The sequence below is a fragment of the Globicephala melas genome, chromosome 11, assembly GCF_963455315.2.
Source record: "Globicephala melas chromosome 11, mGloMel1.2, whole genome shotgun sequence".
Taxonomy (NCBI): Eukaryota; Metazoa; Chordata; class Mammalia; order Artiodactyla; family Delphinidae; genus Globicephala; species Globicephala melas.
Window position 1 is genome coordinate 90,736,524 of NC_083324.2, and position 23,043 is coordinate 90,759,566.

The following is a 23,043-nucleotide window of genomic DNA, read 5'->3' on the forward strand; positions in this document are numbered from 1 at the left end:
AACCTCTTTCAAATTGGAAGAAAGGAATCAACAACAAAAACTAGGCAAAAGATACAAAGAGATCATTCATAGAGGGCAAGTTCAAATAGTCAATAACATATGGAAAGATCAAACCTATTAACCATTGAGAAAATGCAAATGAAAGTAATAATAAGGTATCATTTTACACCCAACAGAATGGCAAATATTTTCAAGTATTGTAACACCTATTGCTGGCAAAAATGCTGATAGAAAAGTGAGTTGTTTCAGCTTTTTAGGAAAGCAGTCTGACAACGTCTATTATATTTCAATACACACACACCTGTTTTGACTATTTATATAATAGGTTCTAGCCAGACTAGTAAAACAGGTAAAATAAGGGAAAGTTGTAAGAATTGTCAGAGAGGACTGTCATTATTTGTAGATAACAAAATTTATGTCTAGAAAATTTGGAAGAATCCACAGAGAAATTACAAGCATTAAAGTTTAGCAAGTTTGCTTGATACAAAATTAATATATACAATCATATTTCTAAATGCTAGCTACTAAATAGTTAAAAAATAAATAATTTTTAAAACTTGTAATAGTATCAAAGATACTAGATGTCAAGGAGATATCTATCAGAAAATATGCAGGACTATTATGCAGAAAACTAAATTTTTGAGAGAACTTAAAAACTACATAGTAGAGGGACATACTGTTTTTATGGTTTGGAATACTCACGCCGTTTCTCCTCAGTTTAATAGATTTGGTGTGATCTCAGTCAAAATTCAAACAAATTTTTTTTCATAGAACTTGGCAAGTTGATTCCAAAATTTATATAAAAATACAAAGGCCCAAGAATAGTTAAAACCCTCTTGAAGAAGAACAAGGTGAGTGGCTAGCTCTTCCAGATATCACAAATTTTTATAAATCTATAAAAACCAAGAATGTATAGATAGTATTGGCATAGAGATAGACAAATAGACTAATGGAATAGAATAATCTAGAAATAGAAGCATGCACTAGAGCTCATTATCAAGTTACAAATTTTTCTCCAAAGAAGAATTATTACTTGCCCAGAGAGGTGTGGCTTTGTTTAAAACCCAAGGGTCCTCCCCTGTAGTTCTCCTAACATATATTCCAAAGAATCCATACAATGTATTTTCTGGCACTAGCACTTTGAGCACCTTTGGATATTCTGGAAATGGGGGCCAATGGGGAAACTGCCTGGACCAATGCCTTGACAAGGTGGAAAGGTTTGCTCTGGGCCCCAGCTCAAAGCTAGCAGCTTTTCTAGCCACCCATTAAGTGAGCAGCACAAGACGTTTGTATCAGCTAGGAATTGTATTAGGGACAGGAAATCCAACCATGATAGTTTAAACAAATGGGGGGTTATTTTTGTCAGGTTAAGAAGTATGGAGGTAAACAGCCCAGGGCTGGTGCAGTGGCCCCCTATTATCAGTAGTGTCTCAGGATCCTTCTATCTTTCGGTTCCACCATCCTTCACTTGTGATTTGTGCTCATGCGTATTGCCTCAGTCATGGTCACAGGTTGGCTACCACAGCTCCAGATAGGAAGAAGGAGGGAAACAGAGGCGGTACATTTCCCAGAAATCCTGAGCTTTGTGCCACAGTAGCCAATTAGCCATGCGCTGATACTTGGTGACTCTTAGCTGCAAGGGAATCTGAATATTTTTAACTGGACACGTTGCCACTCAAACAGAATTAGGGTTCCATCAAAACAGAAGAAATCCATGTTGGTAGACAATTAGTAGTGTCCGCCACAGCATCCAAATGTGGTACCTATGATTTCTAAAATTTAAAAAGGCCTATAAAGCCTTGTGCCTCCCTTGCTCAGTGGTAAGAAGGGCAGTGGACAGCTACTTTCATTTTGTAGGAAAAGATCCCAACATCCCCCAGTTCCCCAGGGTGCTCATTCACTCGTGCTCACTCTCTTTCTCTCCCCCACCCCCCACTTCCTCCGTCCCTAGTCCCCCCACCCCCGCCCCAATGCGCCTGCAAACACATGGAACTTTAGCAAGATAACAAGCCCCATAACTCCATGTGATGTATTCTACCCCCCTCACACACACGATATACCAAGGCACCCAGGTTGCATGTTACTTCCTGTTTCCAAGTTTATCAGTATGATGTCATTAATGTAGTGAGCCAGCTCCATGTTCTGTCGACTAAATTTGATATAAACCCAGAGAACTGGCATAAGCTTGAGGCCCTGTGGTGAAAGTATATTGCTGACTCTGGCAAATGAAAACAAATTCCTTATGATGTCCCTTATTATAGGGATAGAGGGAAAAAGCAAAGGGCACTCAATGGGGATTCAAGGATATTCTGAGTAAACCAGGGTATACTTCAGAGGCTGGTCTAGGTTAAAAACTAGTGAGAATGACTATTCAGATTTGGATGAAATTATTTTAACTTGGGTTTTGTTTTTTTTGTTTTGTTTTGTTTTGTTTTTGCGGTACGCGGCCCTCTCACTGCTGTGGCCTCTCCCGTTGCGGAGCACAGGCTCCAGACGCGCAGGCTCAGCGGCCATGGCTCACGGGCCCAGCCGCTCCGCGGCATGTGGGATCTTCCCGGACCGGGGCACAAACCCATGTCCCCTGCATCGGCAGGCAGACTCTCAACCACTGTGCCACCAGGGAAGCCCTAACTTGGTTTTATTATTTCGCAGGAATGCAAAAATAAAATGTAAAAGTTTGCAAAAAGTTAGAGTCTCAGTAGACCTCATGGATAAGGATTTTGATCTGCCATTTATTCTGTTTTGCTCTTGCAGAGGCATGGAATAACACACTAGTATTCAAGGGTTCATCACATCACTACGTAAGGAAATTATGTTCCACAATTACACACTCCTGTATTCTATTTTTGAATTAGGTAATTGGGTCTTCTCATGAGTTCAGTCCAGCATGCCCTGCCGTGGCCTACACGAATCATCTAAATCTTCCCACTGAAATTCTCCAGGCCCTCACTTCCCCTATCAATGGTCTGACTTTCTCTTTAGAGACCAGCTGAGGATGTGACTTCAGCTCCTTTTAATTCAGAAACTTTCAGGATCAAACTGTCCATTTGATATTTGGCTCTCTGCACACTTCAGTGGCAAGCGATAAATTCTTCTGACAAAGCCATGGAAGCCTCTGGCTTTCAGCATGTGCTTTGAACTGAGAATTTGGAAATTTGAGCATGTCTTTTTATTTAAGCTATCAATTATCATTAGAAGATACCACCTCATGCCATAGTCCTTGAATTCCCTGTGACCTTCATATTCCATAGCATTGATCGCTCAGTTCCCCTAAACTTAGCCTTCGGTGGCAATTCAGTTTAGGTGCGCACAGGTGATAATCTGATTAACCACTTGACCAGATCGTGACTAGAACCCTTAAGAAAATCATCTGGATTTTCATTGCCCTCAATTTCAAAGCCAGATAACAGATATTTCTACATACATCCCAGTATTTCTCTGGAACATTCACAGTTCTTAGTTGCAAAGACTAGAATCCAGCTCTGTCTGATTGAAGCAGAAAATTAATTTATTGAAGGATACTGGGTGGCTCATAAAATTTCTAGAAAGGCTGAAGAGCCAAGTTTGCAGTGAGGTAGCCAGGAAATATACTCCTGAGAAGGGACATGATGACTTGAATAGTCAATAGGCTAATTGAGCCCCTTTAGCACTGCTACCCCAGAACTTGATCATTCTGCCACCTCTGACCCTGAGAGACAATGGAGAGTTTCTTATGGTTCCCCCAACGTCAAGACTTCATCTCATAAGTGGATGCTGTGACTAAGACCTGCCTCTCTCAGTGGAGACTGGGAAAGCAAGTATCTGACATTTCAGTTTCTATAGTGGAAGATGTGTTCTGTCTTTCACTGATACAAGATGGGAAAATCCAAACATGCAAAAGGGTTTCTAGATACGGAACAGCCAATAGGAAAGACAGATGTTCATTTTACCTTTTAATAAACCAGAAGAAGGAGGAGTATTCAAACCTCTTTCTCTTCTTCTCCAGTAGGGAGACAAGATCATATCCAGCAAGAAGACAAACACAGCACACATCCTGGAGGTCACTGAAACGCCTTCATAACTGTGCCTATTTCCTGGGTCTCGTGTTAAATTACAACACTTTGAAGTCTCCCCCATTAGTGTCAATAGCCAAGTCACCTCTTCTCTTCACCGGGGATTTGTCATAACACAAGAGCTTACTTGGCCGCTTTCATCCCTTTGGGTTCCATCCAGTGCTGATCTACTAACTATTAGTATTTCACACAAGATTTTACCACAACCTTGCCTTTCTCTATACTCAATCGAGTTTTTATTTAGTCAACACTTATTGAATATCTACGTATGCTAGGTGACATGCTAGTATTTGAGGACACATTCTCCAAGAAAGGAGGAGTTAAATACGGGCAATTTTTGATTAGAAAAATGTAAATGCTCAGATCCTTGATAGAAACATTCAACATTTAAAGTATCTGTGTCTGAAAACAAACAAAAATAAATAAAACAAAAAGCCCAACAACTCCAGTGAACTCCCCTTGCGTTAGAATAAGCCCAAACTCCGAACCATGCTGGGCCTTACAGGCCCTACAAGAGTGGGCCCTGTCTTTCAGCTGACCTCATCTCCCACTACATTTCTCTCCTCACTGATCCAACCCCCTCAGCCTTCTTTCTCTTCCTTGAACAGACCAAGTTCATTCTCACCTAATTCTGCACTTGATGCTCCCTGTTCTCCGTAGTCTTCTCCATGGCTGGCTTCTCAGAGAGGACGTCCCTGACCACTCTATGTAAGACAGCCACTCTCTCTTCCCAGTCACTCTGTCAGATTACTCATATTTCCATTATGTTATATACCTACCACCCACTTGCCCAGTAAGAGCCTGTGCCAACAGAGAGCAGGACCTTGCCTGTCACATTCATTGCTATCCCCAGCACCTGCACATTGTAAGCCATCAGAAAAGGTTTAATATATGAATTAAAGTAAGGACTGGCAGAGTCCAAACTAATAGCAAGGACAACCATGGGCCTATCGGTAGATCAGAATACTTAATGGTGCAGATCTCCAAGGTATGCTAGTACATCTTGGATTTTCACATTTTCTGCAGATCTCTCTCCCCCTTTATAAGTTTTTCCAGAAGGTAGAAAGGAAAAACGGAAGTATCCTTGGTCCAATCTAGAAGGATCACAGGGACACTGTGGCATTAAACGCTGGGGAGACCTGGATTTGGTTATCATTTAAAAAGGCAATTTTTTCCAATAGAAGGAAAGTACTTGCCTGTTAGGTAAATCTCACCAAAAGGGAAGGTAAGTTGGGAAGACCCCATTCTGGCTTTTTCTATGTGATCAGATATGGCAGTATCCACCCTCTTATCTGGTCGAGTGAAAACAACAACAGTGTACTCAGTCTCAGTAAATTTCAGGACTAACAGCAAATAGCGGTACAGACTCCAAATCGGCTGCTTCTCTTGTCAGTGTAGCAATAGCCTTGGCAACTTCCTTTTTATCTCAGTACTCTAAAGCTATTTATACACTGGCATAGGAAAACATATTATTTGCAGAAATGCCTCCGGATCCTATGTCATTTATACAGGGACAGAAGATGTTTTCAAAGGACCATATTTCTGTAGTATTTTTTGCGGCAAAGACTGTACAGCAATGATCTGCCAGGTTGTGTGGGTGTAAAAACAGCCTCCGGTAACTAACCTTCAGTTCTACTTTGGCTCTTTAAATATCTATTCAAGTTTTTCAGTCTGCCCATATTTAGATTTTGGAATTTAGTCATGATTAATTTGCAGGCTTTAAGAATACGAGTGCCTAGGAGTTCCTTTCTCAATCCTCTCCTCCTCTCTGTTGGGTTATTGGAATCGTGCCAATATCAGTGCACTTTGGAACTCTTACTTTAGCTAATCTGGAAATAAGGCAATTATAGGGATAACGCTGCTTCACTTCCATAGGCTCTTGTGTTAGTTCGGGTCCTTCTAGAAGCAGATGCAAAGACAGGATTAGACATGCAAGAAATTTATCAAGGGAGATGCCAATGAGGGAAGAAGGGGAGGGAACTGAAGGAGGTGAGGATGGCTGGGAAGGATGAGGGAAGTATTAACAGGGGGCCGGATGGGCAGTCTCAGATCGCCCCAGAGCCTTAAGAATGTTTCAGCCAGGTTGATGACAAACCTTTGAGCCGACGTCGCCCATCAGAGGAGTCCCCCGTCTTGCAGGAACAGGCCTGCATAAGCAACCCTGTCACATTCAGTCGTTGGCCAGAAGCAGCCCGCGGGGAATGGGGACTCACGCACATGCTGTGCGAGTCCCCATCTGTCACTGTGCTCTCTGCGGCAGGAGACCTGGGCGGTGCGCTGTCAGTGCCGCCACAGCTCCCACCCAGTTTTCTTAACACAAGTAAAAGGTGGTAGCTTTTAACTTTCTTGAAAGCTCTGGGGTCCTGAAGTGGGCCGTCAGTCTACACAGGGAGGGACCGAGAGGTTAGGAACTACGGCAGACCCTAGGTCTTCTTCACCCAGAGAGGCTTTTTACTATTGTATGCATTGGGGGTTCTACACAGGACTTCCTTAGGAGGAAAATGATTCCACTGCTTTCTAAGTAGTTTCAAAACAGTTAAAGGAATATCACTGGTGTGGAGGTTCCCCTTTGAACACAAATCCTTGATTTGTGGGTCGTTGGAAGAAAAAAAGATAATTTCTACTTAATACTTGTTTCCCCAGACCATGTTCTTCTGCACATTGGGCTTGCTATATGCTGTTCCATGTGCCTACAATGCCCTTCTTCCCCTTTTCTACCTAGAAAATTCTTCATCCTTCATGACCCATATCAACTGCCGTCTCCCTCTGAAGTCTTCCCTGGTTTCCTGAGGCACAGAAAACAGTTCCTACCACTGTGTTCCCATGGTGCTTTGTATCTTGATTACAGCATTTATTACATTTTATAATAATTTATTGATACATTTGTGTCCTCCACATTGTGAAGTTTTTATATTTTATTCTTTCCCTCTTTCTCTAAAGAGGGAAACATTGGCATCATTCCATAAATATAGTGGTAAATTCTCTTGTTATACAACTGTGACTAATATCTCTAGCTGGTTAAGAGAAAGCCATCTACTTTCTAAGTAATTGTGAATTTCCACTGCATGTTTTTAGAAGGAATAAAACCCTGACAAAAGCAAAAACAAAAAAAAAATTGGACATCCAAAAGGTGGCTGTAAACTGATCATCAGTATTAGATCATTTGTATTACAACTTTGTGAGAACTATAAAAAGCAAACATGAAAAGAAAAACTTACCTCTAAATAATTTATCCATTTATTCCACACATACTTATTGAGAAGCTACTGTGTGCCAGGCAGTGTTACAGGTGCCACCATAGCTAAAGCCTATGATGAAAATAAAACAGAGTGAAGTGGTGGGGGTGATAGAGAGGCTACTCTAGGTGGGTGATCAGGAGAGGGGCTTCCTCTGGTCTGTTAGGACATGTACAGCCTCAGGGGGATAACATCCCTTGCAGAGAAAACAGCTAGTGCCAATGGCCCAAGATGGACCCACACCAAAGCCGGGGTTATGAGACTTTGGTGAGAAAGGCCATTTGTGATGGGAGAGAAGTGGTCAGAGAGGCAGGCAGGAGTCAGGTAGGTAGGGCTTTGAGGAGCAACATATGTATTTTGAAGTTTTTCTTAGGTGGAACAAGATGTCATTGGAGGATTGTAAGCAGGCAGCTGATATGATCTGATCATATCTGATCATATCAAGCTCACTATGGATGCTGTGTATAAAACGGATTGTAGCAGGTTAGGACTAGTGAGGAGTCATTGGAGAAGTCGAGAAGAGCTAATAGAGATTTGGATGAGGGGGCAGCAGTGGAGTGTTAATAAATAAATAAATACCGTATATGGACACAAGCACATGTGTGTGCAAGTGCATATACACAGAAACATACACATCATAATGAAAGCAAAAAAAATTAATTCTGTGACCTCGGACCTCTATAATATCCCAGTCATGCTCACATGAGAAACAATTAAACATGGTTTATAAACGCACTCCTACCCCTGCTCTTTGCTCTCCGTTTCCTAGTTTATAGGAAATGATTAAACTGAGCAGAGAGGGTGGGAATTTCCGGTTGAGGGTCTGGAAGGACACAGGTGACAGAAACAGGAAGTCTGATCTGTAAGCCTGCTTTTCTTTTTTACTGCCCAAGTCCGCATCCATGAATTAGAGGTGATATATAGTCGTGTCCCCTGAGCAAACACTAGTTAGAATATTCTGACGGAATTAATGAGGAGGCGGGGGTTGAATGTTTAATTAGTTGACCATCTGTTCTATTAAATCATCTCTTACCTTGACAGAGCACAGGTTCTTAAGTGAGCTCCCTCTCTCCAGTGTAAACCTCCCAAATCCATTCACCACATTGTTGCTAGAGTGCTGGAGCTAACAAACAACTCTGCGCCCCGCCCTGCTATGAAACCTCCAGGAGCTCTCCATCAGCTGAAGGATGGTTTCAGCCCCTTTCCTGCACGCAAGCCCCTCTGTATCGCTCGCATCCAGGCTCTGGCACGTGCCCTCACTGCACTCTTTGCTTGACCAAAACTGAGGAAAGGAGACCTGCTGTTCCCACCTCGTGCCTTTGCTCCTGCTGTTGCCTTTGCCGATACAGCAAGCCTTTACTCACACATGTGTCCATGGAGCCTCAGCGCAGGCTTCACTCTCAATAAAGCCTCCAGGTATCCTTCCAGGTTGCCCTTTTGTACCCTTAAAGCAATGGTTCTTAACGCGTGGCCCGTGGAACCCTGGGAGGGAGAGAGTTCCCTAAATTATCATGGGGAGTCCACAAGGTCAAAACTATTTTTTTTCATAATAATATTAGGATGTTAATTGCCTTTTCCATGGTTGTTGATACTGGTTGACAACAGTGCAAAAGGAATGGTGAGTAAAACTGCTGGCATCTTCACGTAAGTCGAGGCAGTGGCACCAAGGTACATTAGTAGACACTGTAATTCTTCACCACCACACACTTGCAACAGCAACAAAAGGCCAGTTGCACTTAACAACGCCCTTGATGAGGCAGCAAACGATACTGATTTTATTACACCTCAGCCATTGAATACACAACTTGTTAGTATTCTACGTGATGAAATGAGAAGTACAAACTCAAGCACTTCAGCTGCACATCAAATAACAAGGGTTGTCCCAAGAAAAAGCACCTGTGTTTGAGTCGTGAGCTGAGCTAGCTGCTTTTCTGTTTTTGTTGTTTTCACAGAACAGCACTTTCATTTGAAAGAACGACTGACAGACAGACTAGGCTTATCAGGCTTGGTTATTTGGCAGACATTTTCTGAAAAAGGAAGCAAGTGAGCCTGTCACTTCAGGGAAAACAACTGAAAGTATTAGTTGCCAACGATAAAATGTATGCTGTCCCGCAAAACTCTGAATTTCTGGAGAGCATGTATCTGCCAGTGATATGAAGTTGACAGCTTCCCTGTTCTTATAGACGTTTCTGATGAAATTGGTGGAATTATTAATGAATATGTTTTATTAATATATTATATAATAAAATGTGTAAACATTTGGAAGATCTGCATGACCCAGTGAACCAGTATTTGCCAAATGACCAATGCATGATGTTACAAAGTCATGTGTGGGTGAAATCCATTCACAGTACAAGATAACCAATGTATTTCAATGTAACAAAGTATAGAATGTCTATTGCTATCACCCAAATGGATCTATAGAATTAGTGTAATATCAGTCAAAATCCTAATAGGCTTTATTTTTGTAAAACTTGAGAAACTAATTCTAAAATTTATATGGAAATGCAAGGAAACTAGAGCAGCCAAAGCAATTTGAAAAAGAAGTTGAAGAATTTTCTACCTGATTTTAAGACTTATGATTAAGCTATAGTAATCAAGATAGTGTGATATTGGTATAAAGAGAGACATATAGATCAATGGAACCTATAGAATAGAGGTTCTAGAAATAATTCTACACATATGTTGGCAAAATAGTTTTAACAAAGATGCCAAGGCAGTGCAGTGGGATAAAGATAATCTTTTCAGCAAATGTAACAACTGGATAGTCATTAAAAAAAAAAAAAAGGAACCTCAATCATTATCTCCTAATATATATAAAAATTAACTCAAACTTAATTTGAGTATCCATGTCTTAAATGTAAGAGTCAAAATTACAAAACTTCTAAAGGAATACATAGGAGAATTTAGTGACTCAGGGTTTGGCAAAGATTTCTTAAATAGGAAATAGGAAAAGCACAAACTCTTAAAGTCAATAAATTAATCAAAATGTAAAGCTTTTGCTTTTCAAAATGCCATGAAAATGAAAAGGCAAGCCATAGATTGGAGGAAAATATTTGCAAAACATATATTTGACGAAACACAGGTATCTAGAATATATAAATAGCTCTTACAGCGATAAGAAGACAAGTTACCTAATGAAAAATAGGCAAATAGTTTGCACAGACATGTCACTGAAAAAGATCTATGAAAGGCAAGTAATACATGAAAAGATGCTCAGCATGATCAGTCATTATGGAAATGAAAATTGTAACCACAAAGAGATATCACTGTACATCCAGTAGAATGGCTAACTTAAAAAGACTGACAATACCAAGTATTAGAGGGGATGTAAAACGTTGGAACTTTCATAAATTGCTAAGGGAATGGTAAATGGTACAGACACTGTGGATAACAGTTTGACAGTTTTATAAAAAGCTGAACATATACTGCATGACCCAGCCATCTTACTCCTAGGTATTTTCACAAGAGAAATGAAAATATATGTCCACACAAAGACTTGAATATGAAAATTCATAGCAGAGTTGTTTATAATAGCCAAAACCTTGGCTGGGGTGGGAAGGAAGTAAATGTCCATCAGCAGGGGAAAGAATAAACAATTTGTGTCATATTCAAACAACGGAATACTACTCAGCAATAAAAAGGAACAAACTACTGATACATGCTAAAGCATGGATACATTTCGTAATTATGCTGGGTGGAAGAAGCTAGACAAAAAAGACTACATACTTTATAGTCACATTTAGATACAGTTCTAGACCTGTACTGTCAAATGTCATAGCCACTAACCATATGTCAGTTGAGTACTTGAAATGTTACTAGTTCAAATTGAGAGATTCTATATGTATGAAATACATACCAGATTTCAAAGACTTCATATGGAAAGAAAGAGAATGTAAAGTATCTGTCTTAGTCTGTTCAGGTTACTGTAACAAAAATACCATAGACTGGGTGGTTTATAAACAACAGAAATTTATTTCTCACAGTTCTGGAGACTGAGAAGTCCAGGATCAAGGTGCCGGCAGGTTCGATGTCTGGTGAAGCCCTGCTTCCTGCTTAATAGGTGGCAGTCTCCTTCCTGTGTCCTCACATGGTGGAAAGGGCAAGGAAGCTCTCTGGGGTCTCTTTTAAAGGGCACTAATCCCATTCATGAGGGCTCCACTCTTATGATGTAATACCTCCCAAAGTCTCCACCTTCAAATACCATCACATTGCGGATTAGGTTTCAACATATGAATTTTGGAGAGGACACAAACATTCAGCTTTGGCAATATCTCAGTAATTTTATGTTGATTACATGGCAAAATGGTAATATTTTGTATATTGTGTTAAATGAAATATGCTACTAGAAAATTTACAATTGTATATGTGGCTCACATTTGTAGCTCATGTTATATTTCCTTTGGGCAGTGCTCTTAGAGAAAAATACAAAGTAATCTGTAGTGACAGAAAACACATCAGTGATTGCCTGGGAATGGTTTGGGGGACATAGGAAGGAGGAATGGACTACAAAGGGACACAGAGACACTTTTGAAGGTAATAAAAAAATGTTTATTATTTTGACTTTAGTGATATATACATGAATGTATCCATATGTCAAAACTCATCAAATTGTACATTTCAAATATGTGTGACTTATCGTAAGTCAGTTATATCTCAACAGATCTGTAAAAAATCTGTTTATTGATATGTTTTCAGATTGAACATTGCAACTAACCTTTAAGAAACTATCACTTAAAAAAAGAAACTGTCACTTGTCAAGCTTTTGTGTAATAGTAAAGAAGAATAGCTACAATTATTTGGAAAGGCTATTAAGATACTATTCCCATTTCAAACTATATATCTATGTGTGGCTATTTTTTTTTCATATACATCACAAAAACAACATATCTCAACAGATTGAATGTGAGGCATATATGAGAATCTAGCTGTCTTCTATTAAGCCAGATATATTTTAAAGATTGGCCAAATTTTAAAATATGCTAGTCTTCTGACTAAATATTTTGTGATTTGGAAAATATAATTATTTTCCATTAAAATATCTTACTTATATTAACATATAATAAGTTTATTATTGGTTACTTTTTACTGATTTAATAAATACTTAAAACATTTTCTGTTTAACTCATTGTATTTTAAAGATGGAGCCAATGAGACTTTGTTTATACACATAAACATTGTGTTTTAAACATGTCATTGGAATCATATAGAATGTCTGGCTGCATCACATGATTTACAGGAATAGGAATTTCTACAAGAAGCTTTTATGAATGCAAATTTTATGAAAAAATTTACATGTGTATTTTTTAAATCAGCTAGATAGCTGATTAAATATGTTTATTTCTAAATTAGTTTCTATGTAGCCCAGTCAGCTGAGCTTTAGGAAAAGTCTCTGAGCTAGAAACAAAGAAGTAATTTTTTTCTCTTATCTGTAGGAAGTAATCAGCAGCCAGCCTTGTGTATTTCATGAGGATAACGTCGACCCCAATCTTACTGTTCTAGAAAGCTGTATCATTAGGATCCAGAAAGAAGACAGAAATCACACTAGCTGTTTTAACAGAGGAAACGTAATGTAAGGGATTGCTAGACAGATCCTGGAGAACCGAAAAGGCAGAAAAGGAGCAGTTCAGGTGTTGTGGAGATGGCATCCACAGGATGCAGCTACTACCCCTAGGACTGAGGAATGAAAGATCAGTAATAACATTTCCTAAGGACATATTATGTGTATACTCTCTGCTGTTCTCTACATAACGTTATTTCTAAACCGTGTGGTCAATTAGCTATTACTATTCCCATTCTATTGATGAAGAAACTAAAGCTCAGAGAGGCTAAAGCTGGGATTAGAACCTAAGTCTGTCTCATTCCAGAATCTAAGCAAGCTTTTATTTTCTTTGTAGTTTTAATAACATGTGACATACATACAAGCAGCACATAGAAATATGTGACATGAGAAGCTAAACACCACTGCGCTGTCAATTTACCTACACCTTAGAAGACCCCTATGTGCTACTCCTTACGGCATCTCCCCTACCTCCCAGGTTGCCTCGCTGCTGAATTTTGTGTGACTAGTTTGCTTCCTTTTTTAAAATAATCTTATTTCATATGTCTGTATCCCTAAATGCTATATTTTAAAGTTTTGTCTGCTTTATATTTTATCTATTTGGAAATCATGAATAATGTCAGTCTTTCTCAGAAAAATTCCTTTGACAAAGGAATTAATCTATAGTTCTGGAGTTTTAAAACCAGAGTAAGTAGAAGGCCTAGATGCATAGTTTTAAGGTAGGACTGCCAGATTTAGCAAATAAAAGTATAAATAACAATTCAGCATGTGTACTTCATGCAATATTTGGGACATACACTTTAAAAGTATTTGTTTTTATCTAAAACTCAAATTTAACTGGGTATCTTGTATTTCATCTGGCAACTCAGTTTTAAGAGAACTTACTACATCAATCTTGATAACCAAACACCAAGCACTGGCAACGCTGGGGGGTAATCAGCATTGTTCTAGTCGCTCCCACAACATAGGGGTGGAAATTACACGGATTCTAAACTTAGAAGACGCAGGTCCTAATTTCTACTTTATCGGTTCTAGGTTATGTGAACTTGAACAAGTCCCTTAAACTTCCTGAGCTTTGGTGTTTTTATCTTCAAACCTGGGATCATGAGAGGCTTCCTTAAAAAAGCTAAATTCTCATCTATTATTAAAGAAATTCAATTGCTAACATTTAGCCTTGATAAACCAAGAAATAATAGCATAAGAACATTACTTAGAGATATGTGGGGGGCCCCGAGAAATCCTGAAAATGGTAGCAGTTCAGAATTCCAAATGGTCGCCTCTGAGTTGCAGAGCCAGGGGTGAGTGTGGGAAGTGGTAGAGAGGGAGAGCTGCTTCTCGTGATCAGATCGCTAGTGGCATTTCATGTTTTTAACGTCAACTTTACTTTGGAAAACCTTTCATTGTTAAAGTAGAAATTGCATGGAAAAAACTGAGATTGAGTTTCAAGGTAATAAAATCGTGATAATCCTCATAGAATTGAGGATACAATGAGAATATATGTGTAAGGATTCTAAGAAAATTCCAGAGCTGATATCATGCCTGTCTTTTTAGAAAAAGGAAAGGAATAGAATCACCCTGCTGTCCCTGAAGAAATTGACTGTTAGCAGGAGAATTTCCCCCAGCGTCTTTTGATAAATCACTCAAACTTGACCAGCCAGCGAGTCCTGGTTAGTCTTTCTAGTTCAATGCTCAGAAGAGTTACGGCACCCCGAAGGACTTTATAAGTATTTTTTATGCCAGTGATGAATTCAAGTTACTGAATTTAATTCCACAAAAGAAAACTCCTCCTGGGCTTCTGATGCCGGGCAGTGTCTTGAAGAAGATAAGTTGCCCCTCCCAACTTTGCCTCTGAAATAAGGTAGACTTTCACTACAGCTCAGATGAGGAACCTGCAGGGAGCTGGGGCTGGCAGCACGAATGATCGGGTGTTAGGCAACTTAAGACAGCAGCAGCGCCTTCTGGGGACACACGGGAGATGCGATGAAGTGACTGGTACTGCAGCTGAGGAAACTACATCCTCAGGCTTAGATCTGCCCTCTGGTGGCTGCATATGCTAATTTCTCTCAAAAAATGCTTGTTTCTCTCTCACAGGAGTGAGAACTTTGAAGTAACTAGGGAGACAGAAATGAGAAACAGTTCAGACAGCACATGTTGTTGAGATGCGGGTGAGAGATTGGGTTACAGCTTCTTTGGATGCCTCTCCTCTGAGCTAGTGGTTCTCTAGAAATTAGAAAAATAAGGCCAATAATCAAAGCAAAAATGCATTTAAGTTAAAGGATCGTCTTTCATTCTACGATTTTTGTTCTGCCGAATTTGGGGCGCTTTATAAAATGATGATGATTGTAAATGGTAATTTTCTTTTAATGTCCCATGTCAGCTTCCAAATGTTTTGGAAATTTTTACTCATTTGTTACATCTCTCCTTCTAGGAACCATTGTTCCAAGCCACCTTTCAAATTCACACTCACAGAATGATTTTCAGTTGGAATGGATGTCCAAGATCATCATTTTCCAGAAAAATTAGATATTCTCTCCATGATACAGATTTAAGACCTAAGCAGGATAAGTGATCTGTTCCCATAATTTAGTACCTTGCACATGGCAGGAATTCAGTGGGGAATGCTGAAAAGAATGAAGTTCTTAGGTGATAGGCAGGGCCTGGAACCCAGATATTCTGCCACCTAATATGGTGTCCTTTTCACCACACCAGGCGATCTGCTTGATTGAAACACTGCTAGGTTTTCATAACAGGAAGGGGTTGGCCGGTGCCCGGAATAGCAGGAATCCAGCAGGGAGAATCTGTGTTTGCTGTGCTCAGGTGAGCCTTGGGATGTTTCTTTAGAAAGTCTAGACTAGACTAGGGGAAGTTTGGGGCCGTTGGTAACTCCTCTGGTGGCTTTTCCTCCTGGCTGGCATATGACTGAGACTGGGGGGTTGGGTAGGAATTACTGGGTGAGGGTGGGGACAAAGGCCTGGTGTGCTCCAGGGAGAAAATAGGGAAATAAAGGCCTATGTGAAAATGGGAATGTTCTACAACGTGGAGAGAGCAAGGAGGGGCGGAGGGAGGTTGCCTTAAAAGTAGCCGAGAGATCAAACACATGGGGCTCCCAGAATAACAAGGTGCTCTGAGTACTACAGAGAAGTACCCAGTAACTCTGCCTGGATAACAACTTTAAAATCCAAGCAGTGTGTCAAAATGTGCTCAGAGAAAGTTCTGTAAATTTGAACTTTCATAAATTCTGTCTTAACAGCTCCAGAAAAACTATTCTCAAATATGTATTTAATGATGTTGGTGAGGACATAGAGAAATTGGAATCCTCGTGCATTGCTGATAGGAATGTAAAATGATGCAGTCCCTATGGAAATCCATTTAGTAGTTCCTCAAAAGGTTAAACATAGTATTACTATAGGTGACCCCTGAGCAGTGCAGGTTTGAACTGCAAGGGTCCACTTATATGCAGATTTTTTTCGGTAGCAAATACTACAGTACTGCACAATCCACCTGTTGGTTGAATCCTCAAATGCAGAACCATGGATACAGAGGAACCTCGGTTATGGTGGGCAAGTTATAAGTTAAACTTAGAATTTTGACTAAGAGGAAAGTCCACGCCCCTCACACCCATGCTGTTCAAGGGTCAACTGCATTTAATCCAGCAATTCCACTCCTAGGTATATACCCCAAAGAATTGAAAAACAGTACTTACAGTAACTCTATTCATAATAGCCAAAAGGTAGAAACAACCCAAATACCTATCAACTGATAAATGGATTAGCAAATTGTGGTATATCCGTGTAATGGAATATTACTCAGCAGAAACAAGATATGAAGTACTGACACATGCTACAACATGAATGAACCTCAAAAACATTATGATAAAGTGAAAGAAGACAGACATAAAAGGTCATACGTTGTGTGATTCCGTTTATATGAAATAGCCAGAATAAGAAAGATCCATAGAGGCAGAGTCAGATTAGTGGTTGCTAGGGGCTGGGGACAGGGGAGAAGGGGGAAGAGACTGCTTAATGGGGACAGAATTTCCTTTTGGGGTGATGAAAATGTTTTACATCTAGATAGAGGTGATAGTTGTAAATGTACTTAATGCTGTTGAATTGTATACTTTTAAACGGTAAATTGTATATTCTGTGAATTTTACCTCAATAAAAATACGATACATTTTTAAATGGTTTAAAAATATATTTAATGACAAGACACTTTATTTTTTTTAATTTTTTAAAAATTTATTTTATTTATTTATTTATTTTTGGCTGCATTGGGTCTTCATTGTGGTGCGCAGTCTTCTCATTGCAGTGGCTTCTCTTGTTGCAGAGCACGGGCTCTAGAGCGCAGGCTCAGTAGGTGCGGTACACAGGCTCAGTAGTTGTGGCTCATGGGCTCTAGAGTGCAGGCTCAGTAGTTGTGGTGCACAGGCTTAGTTGCTCCGTGGTATGTGGGATCCTCCCAGACCTGGGTTCGAACCAGTTTTCCCCTGCATTGGCAGGCGGATTCTTAACCACTGCGCCACCAGGGAAGCCCTGACAAGTCACTTTAACTAGTTACTAGTTAAAGAGATAATGAAAAGAAGATTGAAGTCTAATTTTCACATGTTCTGCTTGGACTAAAATAATCAAATTTTAAAATGTTCTTTTCTCAACTGGTTGTATTTAAATTGTTATCAACTGTTAATAATTTTATGATTACCGCTGCAATTCACTTTCATGACCTGTGGTTATCATTGTGCAAATATTGAGGATGAATGTAAATGAAAAGATTTCTTGACTCCATGTGCTGTAGACGAATTGCCATAGTTAATAAAATTTACCTATTCCACAATACTGGAGAGAAAGAAGTTAGAATTGGTTAAAAAAAGAAGATATTAAGGCCTTTGGAAAGGGGTGTGTCATTGCATTCCCATGTCATTGATTCTTAGCTGCACATTTTTTCACATTTTAATATTGCCGAAATTGAGATGCCTCTTACAGCCACTGAGGCCAGGTGGCTGCCAGGACGCAGCTATCACTGCCTGCACTTGTATATCAAAAAGTGCTGACTGGTTGTCAGAGACCTGGGGAAAAATCCGAGACATGAGTGTGGGGCAGTCTTTTAAGAACATTCTTGATCACAAAACATGGACACTAATGACTCATTGTAGTAAAATGATTCCAAAGATTTGGATTCATTTCAATTCTATTTTTTAATATTGTACAAACATGATATAGAATAATATCTATGCTAAAGAAATCTTTAAAAACTCTTTCAATAAGTGTAAAATAAAAATTCAAGTGATAAAAAAGCATTTTGTTATAGTTATGGACAGCATTTTGTTATAGACAGTTATTTTGTTATGTTATAGACAGCATTTTTTTCCCTATCTCCATAGAACATAAAATAATGGTGTGTCATATATTCAGTGATGTCTTAGATTTATCAAATATGGTAATTATTTTCTGTAAAAAATCTTAAATATTTGCATTATTTTAGAAAATTATCCATAGCTCCAAATATTAACACTAGTGCACCTTCTTATTTTTAAAAGTGAGCATATTTTAATTCAGTGGAATTTATCTCCTTCAATAGATGTTTACTGAAAACCCTCAAAAAAAGAACTGTATTAGCTTCAATGTGGAATATTAAAATAAATAAGACAGCCCCTGAACTAAAGGAATTTACAATCTAGTAGATAAGTGATATTACTCTTCTGGTGTGTTTCATTCCTTTATTCATTCAAAAAATACTTACTGAGCAATTTCTTTATATCAGGTCCTGTTCCAGGGGCTGGAAATGTAACAGTTAACAAAACAAAATCCTCCACCCTCCTGGAACATACATTCCAGAAGGAAGACATTCAATAAAAAGGATAAACAAGTAAATGTATGTTATGTTAGATAATGATAGGGACTAAGGAAAAAAAAGGGGACGAGAGGAAGGCTATGAAATATTGAGAAGAGACTGAAGTTTTATATCTAGAAAGCCCTCACTGAGGAGGAAAACCTGATGGAAGTAGGAGCTAACAATGAGAAGATCTGGCTAAAGAAGCGCCTTCCAGGCAGAGGACACAGCAAAGGCCCTGAGGCAGGAATGATGAGGAAGGAGGCAGACAGTCTGAAGCAGTGGAGAAAACAGAGTAGGCGGTGGGGACTTCCCTGGTGGTGCAGTGGTTAAGAATCCGCCTGCCAGTGCAGGGGACACAGGTTCGAGCTCTGGTCCAGGAAGATCCCACATGCTGCAGAGCAACTAAGGCCGTGCGCCACAACTACTGAGCCCGCGTGCCACAACTACTGAAGGCCGCGTGCCTAGAGCCCGTGCTCCGCAACAACAGAAGCCACCGCAATGAGAAGCCCACGCACCGCAGTGAAGACCCAATACAGCCAAAAATAAATAAATAAAATAAAAAATAAAAATAAAAGAGTAGGTGGTGGTGCAACCAGAGAAGCAGGAGAGCCCAGATCTACAGAGCCTGTAGGTCAGGAGCCTGTAGGAGCCTTTTCTTGTGAGTGAGGTGAGGTGTTTGAGCAGAGAAGTGACACGATATGATTCATCTTTAATAGGAACGTTTTGACTGCTGTGTTGAGAGAAGGCTGAAAGGGGAAGAGCAGAAGCAGGGGAGCCAATTAGGAAGACGTTGAAATAACCAGGTGAGAGGTGAGGGTGTCTTGGATCCGAATAGTGTGAGTGAGCACGATGAGAGGCAGTGGGATTCTGAGTAGATTCTGAAGGTGGCACTCACAGGACGTGTAGAGGGACTGGAGGCGGGGCGTGAGATAAAGAGGAATCACGGAGGACGCCGTGGTTTTCAGCCGGAGCGAATAGAATGGAACCGTCATGGACAAGATGAGGAAGAATCTAGGAGGTAATGACAGGACCTCAGCTGGGGAGATGTTAAGCTTGAGATGCTCTGAGAGTCCACTCTAGAGAAGCACACCTGCAGGGCACTGGCCCCTCCTGAAGACAGGACACACTGATTGCTTTGTAACCATGGGTCCATGGGATTTCTGGACAGTTTGTGCCAGCCGGTTAACATTGTTCAGTGATCGTGGTGAGGTCGGTGATTTGCATCTGGTCTCAGTGAGACCCCCAGAAGGCTCTGCCATTGGTTACATGGGGGCACGAAGGCCATGTGTGAGGCCTGCGGAATGTGAGAAACCCCAGCCGTTTGGGGCTGCCTGGTTGTAAGGTGTCCCACGCACACATCAGTGGCTCCTGCTCCAAGACAGAAAATGCGTTCAGCACAGCCCTTGGGAGAGAGCCTGTGCCTGGGCTCTCTGGGCCCAGCTGTGAGGCAGCCTTCCGTGCCCCTAGTTCAAGGCTGTTGCTGCATCGTGTCCTTTTCCGGTGACAAACTGTAGATTTGGAAGCGCTGTCATTCTGGGTCCTGTGAGTGTGCGTCAGCTCTCTGCCTGTGGTGATAGAAGTGCCTGGAAATGTACTCCTCCCCGGGGACAACCCTTGACCAGTGGCTGACACACGTGCAGGGCTGGGGGCTGGGGGTCATGGCTAAGAGCCCAGCTCCCTTGTCCCTGGAAAACTCTGAGGCATCACTGAAGCCGCAGAGTTTCCTCACACCCAGGATCGGGTTAAAACTACCCTCTACAAGAATGCCTGAGGTTGTCCCTTTGCCTGGCTTCCTCTCCTCCCACTTTGTGTCTCCCTCTCCAGTCCTGGGAGCACCTCCTCACTAAAGCATCTGCACGCGAATCCTTGTCTCAGTATCTGCTTCTGGGCACCCAACCTAAGACAAACACGTAAACGATAGTTGAAGCCGTGAGTCTGGGCGAATTGTAAAATATCAAGAGACTTGATATTCATAGTTACTCTCTGTATTTAATGTTTTAAGGGATTTTGTTGTTACTGTTTTTTTTTGGAACCAAAGCAATTCTGAATGTTTCCAAGTTGAAAGTCTGCCCTTGCATTGCTGCATTTATGTAACAAATATTCAAGATTCAGCTGGAATAGGATCTCCTAACGAGGTCATCACCCCTTGATACATAAATACTGGCTTCTGGATGCAAATATAAAAATGAATAGAGGAGTATGAGGGTATGAGTGTGTGTTTAAGTGTGTGTTGATGTCGGGGTACAAGGCAAGGACAAAGGAGTCCTATGCGTGTCCAGGCAAAGTGAGGAACAGCCTCAATGGAACTAGACTAGAGAATACATTCTGGAATGTTCTGCCCAACATTAAGAGTAATATGGTTGGGCTTCCCTGGTGGCGCAGTGGTTGAGAGTCCGCCTGCCGATGCAGGGGATGCGGGTTCATGCCCCGGTCCGGGAAGATCCCACGTGCCGCGGAGCGGCTGAGCCCGTGAGTCATGGCCACTGAGCCTGCGCATCTGGAGCCTGTGCTCTGCAACGGGAGAGGCCACAGCAGTGAGAGGCCGCGTACCACAAGGAAAAAAAAAAAAAAAGAGTAATATGGTCATGCTGCAAAAAGGGAAAATGACCATAAATACATATCATTATTAATTCAAAAATATGTATTTTAGGTCATTTATGACATGTCTGGAACTGTGCTGAGGGGGGTTTTGTGAACTGGCAGGTGTGAGCCTGCCCTCACTGCACTTAAAGTTTGAAGCTGGGGAGAAGGAGAGATGGACCTTGAATGATTACCTAAATAATGATCTTCTTAAAATTATTTGTGTTAGAAAGAAACAGTACAAGGCATTATTAGAGTAAATAACTGGGGATTGGACTAACAGGAGAGGCCTCTCTGGAGAGGTGACCCCCAAGCCGAGCCTGAAGGATGAATAGAGCTCAGCAGACAGAGAGAGTGTGTGCTCTGGATTTGGGGCCAGGAAAGGAGTTCTCCTCAAACTCAAGTCCTGCACATTGTTAAAGTTGTGCTCCAGCCACAAGAACCATCCCACCAAGATCCTGTGTGCTTTGCCCCCCACCTCCCGGCCCTTTTCTTCTGAGCATGGACTGTCCTTGCTTGAAATTCCCCACTTGGAGGCCATCTGATCCTCTCAAGATTCAGTTAATGCCTCTTCCTCTTTGAAGCTTTTGCTGACTCTGGGAAACGTTAGACACTCCGGCCACCGTATGCCTTGAACATTCCTCGCACATCATAGGTACTTGTGAAATATTCATTGGGTATTTAGTAAATAAATATAACAGCACATTATTCAGTAACTTTTTGTAAATGTTTAACCCATCTCCAGACTCTGAGCTCCCTGGAAGCAGAGGCTGTGTCTTGCTTCTCCATCCAGTGCTTGATTCTGCAACACTTTTTTTTTTTTGCGGTAGGCGGGCCTCTCACTGCTGTGGCCTCTCCCGTTGCGGAGCACAGGCTCCGGACGCGCAGGCTCAGCGGCCGTGGCTCACGGGCCCAGCCGCTCCGCGGCATGTGGGATCTTCCCGGACCGAGGCACGAACCCGTGTCCCCTGCATCGGCAGGCGGACTCTCAACCACTGCCCCACCAGGGAAGCCCTGCAGCACTTTTTTAATGTTTGTTAAATGAATGTATGAGGTTAAGGAATTGGGGCTGTGATAACAGAAACATAGGAGGTGAAGTTTCAACGTAAAGTGAGGTCAAATTATGGAAGGCCTTAAATGTTTGAAGGAGGCTGGACCTTGGGTAGGATGTGTGGGGCCACTGAGAGTGAGCAAGAGACTGGCTGTTTAGACCTGTGCTCTACGAAGATGGCTGTCAGCAGAGTGTACGACAGACGAAAGTGGGGAGAGATTGGAGGCGTGCAGGCCAGGTGGGAAGGTCCCTAGATTAGTGCTAGTAGAAAGGGACAGGAGGGAGGAGACACTGGGAAGGGAGAAATGGCTACGTCAGGACCCGAGAACTAATTTCATGTGGGAGATACACACTGGGGCCTTTGCCACAAGAGGCTGCAGTTTGCGTGAACTCTCTGTAATGTTTCCTAAGCATTCTTCAGAGGCACATGAGTTTTCTAGTTAGGTAATTAAGAAACAGTATGTTCTCCAGAGAACAGCTGAATGCCCTAGATAATTTCTCCAATTTTGATTTAGCAAACGGGTGAGCTACTAGGCCATCAGTTTTTTGGGGGTTGGTTTTTTGGTTTTTGGTTTTTTGGTTGAATGCCCACAAAATAACCATGTAGTAACACCCCAGCAGCATCAGTAGCCCAAGTGACTGCTGGGAGCTTCACCATCTCGTCTCCTAGATTCTGGCTTCCCTTTGATAACTAGAGTTAATGTTTCATTTTTGTTGAATGAATAAAATAAATAA